Genomic DNA, 10095 nt, shown 5'->3' on the forward strand with positions numbered 1-10095 from the left:
ATCACCTCTACTTCTGTTGCTGACTTTCTATCTCCTGTTGCTGCAGTGGTGGTGATGGTTGCCGTGATTGTTGTTGCGGTGGTAGTTTTTGCTGCAGTTGTTGCTGTTGATGTTGCTGCTGCTGCTGTTCTTGTTAATGTTTGTTCCGTTTTCTTTTCCACGTGTTAATAAATCTGTGTTCTTGTAATCATCATTCTCTCTCTCTCTCTCTCTCTCTCTCTCTCTCTCTCTCTCTCTCTCTCTCTCTCTCTCTCTCTCTCTCTCTCTCTCTCTCTCTCTCTCTCTCCTTTGCCATTTTTTTTTCTTTTATCAGTCTCCTAACTCGCAACTATCTCATTATTACATTTCTTCCAATCATCATCTGTCTTGTCTCCTCTTCCCTGTTGTCTCTATCTCTTGCACCACGTTCGTCTGTAACTTCCACAACACACTTCCTTTCCCTCTTGGGCAAGAAAATAAAGTTAGATGTACTTTTTACCCTCGCTGTGTGTGTTTGGAAGGGCCACGTGATTCACTGCCTAAGGGGAGGAGAAGGAGCAGGAAGGAGAGGAGAGGAGGAAGGAGGAGGAGGAGGAGAGAAAGAGTCGTATAGAGTGTTACGTGCCCCAACCGAACTAGATTTACAAGGAAACGTAACAGAGGTGAGGGTGCTTTCAATAGACGTCAAAATACGACCACTAGAGTCTGCTAAGTCGTTGAGGTTGTGATTCAGGCTCTTAATTTTTACCCCTTGCGTGTTTTCTCTCTATTAATTTCCACTTATGCATATTTTTGGACTCGTGCTGTGTTTGGTGAATAAGACTAAGGAATATTCAGCAATTTTTAAGGACATTTTTCCCTTGTCCCTCCCTTCCCTGATTTCTATTTTCCCTAGTTTGTCGTTTCATCTCCTAATGGATAGGAATAAATTTCAAGGGATCGGATGGATGGAGATGCAAGGGGAGGAGAAAGGAAATAGAAAGAGGAAGGGAAGGAAGGGTGCAGGCAGGCAGACAGACAGAGGAACGAAAGGAGGAATAGAGAAGGGCTGAAAAATATAAAAGAAAAAGAGAGACTATTTTTTTATTGAAAGTTCATACGTGGCTCTGTGTGTGTGGTACTTTTATTTTAGCCTGTGTGTGTGTGTGTGTGTGTGTGTGTGTGTGTGTGTGTGTGTGTGAAGAAAAAACGGACGCACAAATACACACACATAGAGAGAGAGAGAGAGAGAGAGAGAGAGAGAGAGAGAGAGAGAGAGAGAGAGAGAGAGAGAGAGAGAGAGAGAGAGAGAGAGAGAGCGTTTACGTGAAACTTTAAATTTCTCACGGTGGGTGTTGAGTATTGAAAGAAAATTCTCTCTCTCTCTCTCTCTCTCTCTCTCTCTCTCTCTCTCTCTCTCTCTCTCTCTCTCTCTCTCTCTCTCTCTCTCTGCACGCACGAGGGCTTACGACATTTTCTGTTTCTTTCTTTGCTCTTAGGTATAATCAGATTCCTTCAAGTTTCAAGTGGATTTTGAGATCACAGACTGAGCTTAAAGGACGAACACACACACACACACACACACACACACACACACAGAGAGAGAGAGAGAGAGAGAGAGAGAGAGAGAGAGAGAGAGAGAGAGAGAGAGAGAGAGAGAGAGAGAGAGAGAGAGAGAGAGAGAGAGAGAGACCCATGTAAGTAGTTTATACCTTCACTTAATCACCTGTATTGGGGAAGTTATAGGCAAGCACATGTTACTTCTCGTTCACTTTGCATTCCACCCTTGTGTCTCCCAGCATGGATACACAGGCAACTAGAAGCTACAGAGAACCTTAGCTGCGGGCCAGTTCTGAGTATTAGTATAGTTTCACATGTGTTATTGAGGAGCCTAGCACGTTACAGCTCTATATCTTGTAGTAATGAATAGTGAAAGCTTCTTGTTGTGGTTTGTTTTGCTGTGCAGTTCCTTGTGGTAAATGCTATATGAATGTGGAGGGTTAAGAGTAGATGCTAGAGTTTTTCAAGTTGTTTCTCGGTTTGTTTTACGCCTTTGTAGTGCCTTGTGGTAAATGTTGCATGAATGTGGAAGGTTGAAAGTAAAGGCTGTTGAAATGCTAAGAAAGGTCTCAGAGATATCAGTAGCTTGCACTATTAAATAACGAATGGGTTGGTGTGGGAAGCTTGTGATATTCTTAAGACGTATTAGATAAAAATTTGGTTTTCTGGAATGGAGCTGGTGGACACATCATTCACTGAAGAAATAAAGGTAGACTATCAGAACAGCGAAATGGAAACTCGAAAATAATAAAAAAAAAGACAACTCAGACAAAAGACCTAAAATTTGGGTGGAAAAACCGTGAGAAAAGAATAGTCAGGGCAAAAGTAGTGAAGGAAAATTATCATATCCGATATCCAACCGGAAAACAAGACATTGAAGATCCAGGAGATGTGAAAAGATACTGTGCAGGATCATAAATTTCAGAGAGAGCACAGATTCGAGGGGATGGAGGCAAGAAAGTAGCAAGTGACTGCCTGGGGAGGAAGTCACGGGGGAGGCTGGTGATGTATGACTTTGTGGCGATTTTAATTTCCGCCGCAGGAATGCTGAGTGGTGGCCGACCTTTGTGGCGCGCCGTGGTGGTGGCGAGGTGCAGCTGTCACGGGAGTGGTGTGGGAATGTATGTTGTGGTGCAGGATTTTTATAGGTTATTGTTCTCTGATAAATGCTGTGAGATTGGATCACACACACACACACACACACACACACACACACACACACACACACACACACACACACACACACACACACACACACACACACACACACACACACACACACACACACACACACACACAAGAGAAGCCAGACAAAAGTTGTAGGGACGAGATTGGAAAGTTTGTAGTCAAAACGATTTGGCACAGTGCCCCGACTTAAGGAGAAGGTTAGGAAGGCTTTTATTTATTTATCCATTTACTTTTACTTATAATGACAATCTCTTAACAAAAAATAAAACTGCTTAAGTGTTTTTTATTTTATGCAAGGGGAACAAAATTTGTATAAAAACTCCCACTTAATATCAGTTCCCATAGAGAATTCCAAAGAGAAAAATCAAATAATGAAGGATAAGTGTCTTTAAACCTCCCTCTTGAAAGAGTTCAGGTCATAGGAAGGAAGAAATATAGAAGCAGGCAGGGAGTTCCAGAGTTTACCAGAGAAAAGGATGAATGATTGCTGTACTGGTTAAGTCTTGCATTAGAGAGGTGGGCAGAATAGGGATGAGAGAAAGAAGAAAGTCATCAATCATCATAACATAACATTGCGTTCAGTAGTTACATTAGACCATGATGAAGACATGAGAAGTCAACTGCTGCTTATTACCATCATTCTCTCTCTCTCTCTCTCTCTCTCTCTCTCTCTCTCTCTCTCTCTCTCTCTCTCTCTCTCTCTCTCTCTCTCTCTCTCTCTCTCTCTCTCTCTCTCTCTCTCTCTCTCTCTCTCTCTCTCTCTCTCTCTCTCTCACGACAACAACAAACTACAAATACGGTGTCTACTCGTAAGTTTACAAAGAGTCAACGTAAAGAAAAGGGATACGAGAAAAGTGATAACCTTTACATCACTGACAGCGAGAGACGGCACTCTGAGAGCCATTGAGAGCGAGGGAAGATTGCCCGGGCGTCCCTTCGCTGCGTCCCTACCCTTGGGCGGCGGCGGGGGCGTAGGGAGGGCGCGGGCGAGGTGCTGGCTTGGAAAGAGCTGCGAGGGGGAGATTGAGGTACGCGCGTGTAAACAATGGAAATGTTACAAAAATCAGAAACATACGTTATTCGTTTTATATTTTTATTCCCCTGCGCTCCTCGTGTTTCCAGATGTGTGTGTGTGTGTGTGTGTGTGTGTGTGTGTGTGTGTATTTGTATATAAAAGCGAGGCGCGGACAAAACGACGCACGGTGTCGTTTTTATTTTACTAGATGCATGTTTACACGGTATGAAAAGTAATGCCGCGAAAAACGGAAACTAAATTACGTTGTATCCGGAGTGAGGGAAAGTTGTTGACGATCTGGTAGTGTGTGTGGGATAGGGATGGGGACAACGAGACGTGATAAAAAGAAGATAAATATATTTCCCCTTTATATGGACATACGCATAAGGAATATGAAAATTAATGTTGCGAGAAAGATTGAAAATGGAAATCATCTCAAAATAAACTGACTTTTATGTTTAACTCTTCATATTGACAAAGGAACTCATATGGATACCTGGTACTGTTGTCTGGAGATGTTAGACGCCTGTTTAAAAAAATATATATTTACATGCATACTTGTTACTCTATGAATATTGATAACACGAAGAAAAGATTAAGTAATTTAAAAGCCACACAGTCTTGCGAGGACCAGGAAGATGATATCAACTCTCACTTTCACTAACGTACCTCTCTCACAAGCAACAACTCCCGTACGATTCAACATTTTCTAGGTTCCTTTGTGTTCTTATTATGTACTCTACTAAACCTTCATTATCTTATATCTCTTAATTTAGATTACATGGTGTAGCAGTCCATCATAGCCAGTAAGTCTTGTAAGGGCCAATCTATCTACTGTTTTTCATCCAATTTTACATTCCATCAGTCATCACCTTTGGATCATAAAGTCATTTCATGCACATTACCGTCTCCTTGTCCTCATCCCTTACCTCCTTATTATCAGAGCCGTCTGTCGCTTCTTCCTCTCATTAACTTGCGTTCCTTATGTGTCGCTTAGATTCAAACTCCCAGTGCTGTTTTGAGGTACGAGATGCACGTTGGGTGACTCACTGCTCCTCTCTGCTCTTACGTACCGCTCATGGGGCTTCCAATCTCCGGTGTCTTAGGGTCTCGTGCGACGCTTGACCGACCAAAATCAACCGCAACTGGCCGTATTTTCCCAGTGGCTTACCGCAGCGGGCCGTATATTCCCATTTTTGACATTTATAGCACGGTCAGTGGAAGGGAGCGGGAAGGAGGCTGGTGAAGAAGAGTAAGGGACTGAGAGGAGGAAAGCAGTAAGTGCAGGGGAAGGATAAGGAACAGGAAGAGAGGCAGACGTGAGAGGAAGAGGAGATGAAGCGAGAAAAGGAAGAGAGGGAAGAGAGGACGAGGAGGATGAGGATGAGATAGAATTAACAGTAGACAGAAGGGAAGGATAAAGGGAGGGAAAGAGGCAGGGGAGAAAATACGGCAGCTGTCGGAATAATATAGATGAGGAGGGCTGGGAAGAGAAAGGGGAGAGGACAGAGGGGCGCGAATAGGCAGGGGATGTGTGAGCGGCGCGGCGAAGGAAGGAAGCAGAGGGAAGGAGCAGTAAGAGGAGAATATATAGAGGAGGGAAGAAGGGCAGAAAAGAGGAAATGGAGCGGAGAAACGTAAGAGGGATAAGCTGTGTGATGGAGAACTTTCTCTCTCTCTCTCTCTCTCTCTCTCTCTCTCTCTCTCTCTCTCTCTCTCTCTCTCTCTCTCTCTCTCTCTCTCTCTCTCTCTCTCTCTCGCTCCTTCCCAATATTGTCTTAAGGTATAAATCGGAAAAGAGCGCAGCGCAATACACATCAAGGAAATTGCGCCTTTGTGTGTGAAGGAACATTCGGCGGATTAGTGCTCTCTCTCTCTCTCTCTCTCTCTCTCTCTCTCTCTCTCTCTCTCTCTCTCTCTCTCTCTCTCTCTCTCTCTCTCTCTCTCTCTCTCTCTCTCTCTCTCTCTCTCTCTGCAGTTTTTAGTTTTTTTTTTTTTTTTTTTTTTTTTTCCTCTCTCCCCAGGATTCGAAGGTTACGGGGAGTTGTGAGACTGACGGCGCCTCAGAGGGTGATTGCAATAGATAGCGAGACCGCAACATGCGCCTTTGAAGTCCACACACACACACACACACACACACACACACACACACACACACACACACACACACACACACACACACACACACACACACACACACACACACACACACACACACACACACATGCATACACGCACTCACGCACGCACAAGGGTCTGTTACAGTGTTACAGTTTGCGTTCATTTCTTGTTATTATTTCTGGTAACGTGATGCATAAGAATGGCGTATTTGTGTGTGATGGTGATGTGATGGTAATGAGAGAGAGAGAGAGAGAGAGAGAGAGAGAGAGAGAGAGAGAGAGAGCGTACCAGTATAGCTAACGGCTTTTTCTATTTTTAGCTATTCCTGCAAATATGTAGCTTTTATTATTTTTTTTAGGTATTTCCCTTTCCTAGTAGTATTAATAGTAGTTGTAGTAGTAGTAGTCGTAGTAGTAGTAGTAGTAGTAGTAGTAGTGGATGTGCGTAATATTTTTTTTCCATTCCGCTGGTAGAAAACATTCCATTAAAATCCTACGGAAATTACTTTTCTTATCACTTTCAGATGGAATGGCGTGTATCAGTGTTATTTGTTCCTTGCCTCGTCCTGTCTGGTGTACCACGGTTCTTTCACAAACGAGAACGCATTACAATCTCTCTTTACATGCTACACCACCGGCAACTAACACATTACGCCCCAAATATTAGAGGTGTTAAAGATAGTACAGTGCAGGGAGTTTGTGTTAATTCGTCTAGAGGAAAGTTAGTCTTGTAAATGTGTGCTGTATTTAATGGTAAGGGTTGGGGGAGTATAGTATGATGCTTGCATGGTCAGTAACGTGTCAGCTTGTATGTTTATCTTGAGTTTCCATATCAGGGGTTCTATTCCCAGTAACTCGTCTCTCATGGGCAGTTTATCTCATCTTCAGATCAATTTCTCTGTGTTCAGGAGGGTCTCGAACTTGGGCAATGGTAATTTTGTTATCTGCATTCATGTTGTGTGTTTGTTCATGCATTAGTTTGGTTTAATTTCTCATAAAGTTTTGAAGTCATTGGTGTTTGATTTAACTTTTTTCATGTTGTTTTCTCGCATAATTTTCCAGTAATTCTCGTTTGAGTAACTTTTTTATGCGTTTCTTTTATTTTCCTCGTATGATTCCTTTTCCATTATCGCAGTAGTTGTAGTTAATGTTGAAAATTTTAATGTATGTTCTGAGATTTGTTTTCATTTATTTATTTATTTATTTTACTGTACCCTATATTTCTTATTCATTGAAGCGCTGCTTGTGTAATTTACTTTATTGTTTCATCGTAACTTTTTTTTTCATGCCATTCTTCGTCATTTCTCCAGTTTAGTGATAAAATAATCATAATACAAATATACGTACGACTGATTAATTTCATGCTATAACAAAACTTTATTCTATTTCAGTTTCAAGAAGTAACGTAGCTTCTCTTTTGTGACGCGATATGTAAGCACGAACTCCATTTTCCTTTAGATCGCTTAGTTCCAGTGATACAAGTCGATCCGTGGCAATAGAAAGAAACTTTCCGAGGCCCAGCAGAGGAGGTCTCATTTAGGAAGCAATAGGTAAGTCTAATATCATGGCAGGCGGAAGCGACTCACTCAGGGGAAAGGAAATTAAAAGTCCATGCGCCTCGATCCTCTTAGAAAAAAACAGACTAAGTTGTTCGATTTCTTTGGGAAGTTTTCTTGTGAGCGGTAGAATGGTGATGAGATGCGAGGGAGGGCGTGGCTTGGAGAGCTTCAAGGAGAGTGAAATGCTGGGAGAAGGTTGGCTTGGCTTAGGTGGGGTTCAGGTAGGGAAGAGAGGGGGATGTGAAGGTAGTGGTTGTGTCTAGCTAGTGGGGCGTTGTAGGAAGTAAAGGAGAGGGTTGGGGAAGAGGAAAAAGCTGTGTTTTTGAGGGAGAGAGAGATGGGGAGATGATGGAGATTGTGTCTGGCTTAGGAGGCGTGGTAGTGGTTGAGGGAGAGGGATGATGAAGAAGGTGGATGTCTAGAAGATGTGGTGTGGTAGAGGGCGAAGGAGAATGATAGGGGAGAGGTGGAGGCTATGTCTGGTATGGAAGGTGTGGTAATGAGCCAGGGAGTGAAATGGAAAGGAGGTGGAGGTTTTGTCTGGCTTAGTCGTGGTTGTGAGTGAGAGAGGAATGAGGACGAGGTGGAGCTGCCTAGAGCGGGGCAAGTGCAGTCATGGAGAGGAACTAAGAAGTCTCAGGTTGTTGGTGATGCAGAGTGAGAGAGAAATAAGTACAGGTCTTCTAGAAGGGTGTGTTCCTTATTTTGGAGACAGGAAAATGGAGTCACAGCAAGTTGGATGAGTAAATTCCACGTTTAATTTTTTTCTTTCTTTCCATGTATGTATCCACAACACATTCCCTTTCAGACATAATGGTTCGTATAATTCCCGATGTATCTTTGTCATGTGGTTAATATTTCAACATCACATATTCAGTTTCATCATCTCCCGTGTCACACATCCGGCATACGCATCGAAAATAGAAGGTTCTATTTAACCATTATTCTTTATGATTGTGCGTGCCTATTGATGGCTGTGTTGTGAGAGTTATTGAGTTGTGTGGGCGAAGTATTGCCTTTGCAGCGGCACTTCTGACGATACTTAGTTGTTTTCTTTTGCTATTGTCAGATTAGAAGAGCCCAACGATACTTAGTTGGAATATGCGGACTCTTTATCAAAATATAAAGAAAAAACAATGAATTCGCTATGGAACCAAAAGAAACTGAAGATAAAATTCAATAAGTGAAACAAATGAACGGAAATAGTCGTGGCGGAATCTAGACAAATCAAATTCTTCGGATTTGAGAAAATAAAAAAAAAGAGCAAGAAAAGGTGACAGAATCGCGATGAACACGAAAGATACTGAATTAACCGCTGAAAAAGAAGTCATGTCGTAACTCTAAGAAGAAAAATTATACACACTTAACGAAGTCGACAAAAAAAAAAAAAGAGAAGAGAAGTGAAGCCAAGTAATATGTTGCGAAAAGGCGAGAAGTAAGAGAAAACAGGCGAGAAGTGGATGAATTTTTGAAGAATCCATCGAGAACTTTGCGGCAGAAGTCGGAGAATAGAGCAAATAAGTTTACAGATAAAGTTTTCAATAAAAGGAAAGCAAAGGAACCAGCTGAGGACCGGAGCGAGCGAGTGAAGAGAGGCGAAATAAAGAAAATTGGACTGCTGTGTTTGGTTCGTGATTTACTGAATTAGGCGAAAGAAATGAAGAAACAGGAAGAGAGCAGTGGATGATAAGAAAGACTGGAGGATACTGGATAAAAAAAATAAAGCAATGGAGAGTATTTGAGACGGAGCAAATAATTGAGGAGTGAAAGTGAGGGAGAGAGAGAGAGAGAGAGAGAGAGAGAGAGAGAGAGAGAGAGAGAGAGAGAGAGAGAGGAGAGAGAGAGAGAGAGAGAGAGAGAGAGAGAAATGGAGCGTTAGGAATTTAAATGAAGGAATAAGATATGATGATTGAGGGAGAAAAAGAAAAGAAAACACAGAGGAGATAATTATCGGCGAAGGGGGAAATAATTGAGTGTGAAGAAGGAGCAAAATGAAGTGGGAGAAAATATGATGAAGCCAGAGACGTATACGCTCGAGGACGCAAGTAAAAAGTTAAAAGCAAGAAGGAAAAATATAATGAAAGTGTATGAGAGTCGAGAGAGGAAGTAATATTATAAGATACTAATTTCCGAACACGCTTCAAATTAACTGTGAATTTGTGTGCATTATTACGATTATTATTTTCAGTAGTAGTAGCAGTAGTAGTAGTAGTAGTAGTAGTAGTAGTAGTAGTAATGATAGTTTGTGTTGTTGTTATTGTTGTTGATGCTGTTCTTTTGCTTTTGTTGTTGTTTCCTTTCAGACTTCCTCCTCCTCCTCCTCCTCCTCCTCCTCCTCCTCCTCCTCCTTCTCCTCCTCCTCCTAAAAAAGTACCACAGTATCAACAGTACTCAAGGGGTTCACAACAAAAAACAAAGGCAATCCGCACTACGTTGTAGTTTTTTTTTTTTTTTTTAGTCCCCGAGTTCGTTTTTTCACCACACAACACTCGTTCTTTTATTTAGTTGTGGCAAACTGCACCAGTCAGCTGATGTTCTCCAGCTGGTGCCTTGGGATGAGACCAGGAATAACCCTCTGCTGGTCGACATTTTGACTATACATATTTGACTACTTACTGTCAGGCATTCTTTTCTCAAACACTTAGGAATTTTATAGACACATTTTTTTTGTATTTTCGTCTGTTTTGTCACCCAG

This window comes from Scylla paramamosain, chromosome 9, assembly GCF_035594125.1.
Source record: "Scylla paramamosain isolate STU-SP2022 chromosome 9, ASM3559412v1, whole genome shotgun sequence".
NCBI lineage: Eukaryota > Metazoa > Arthropoda > Malacostraca > Decapoda > Portunidae > Scylla > Scylla paramamosain.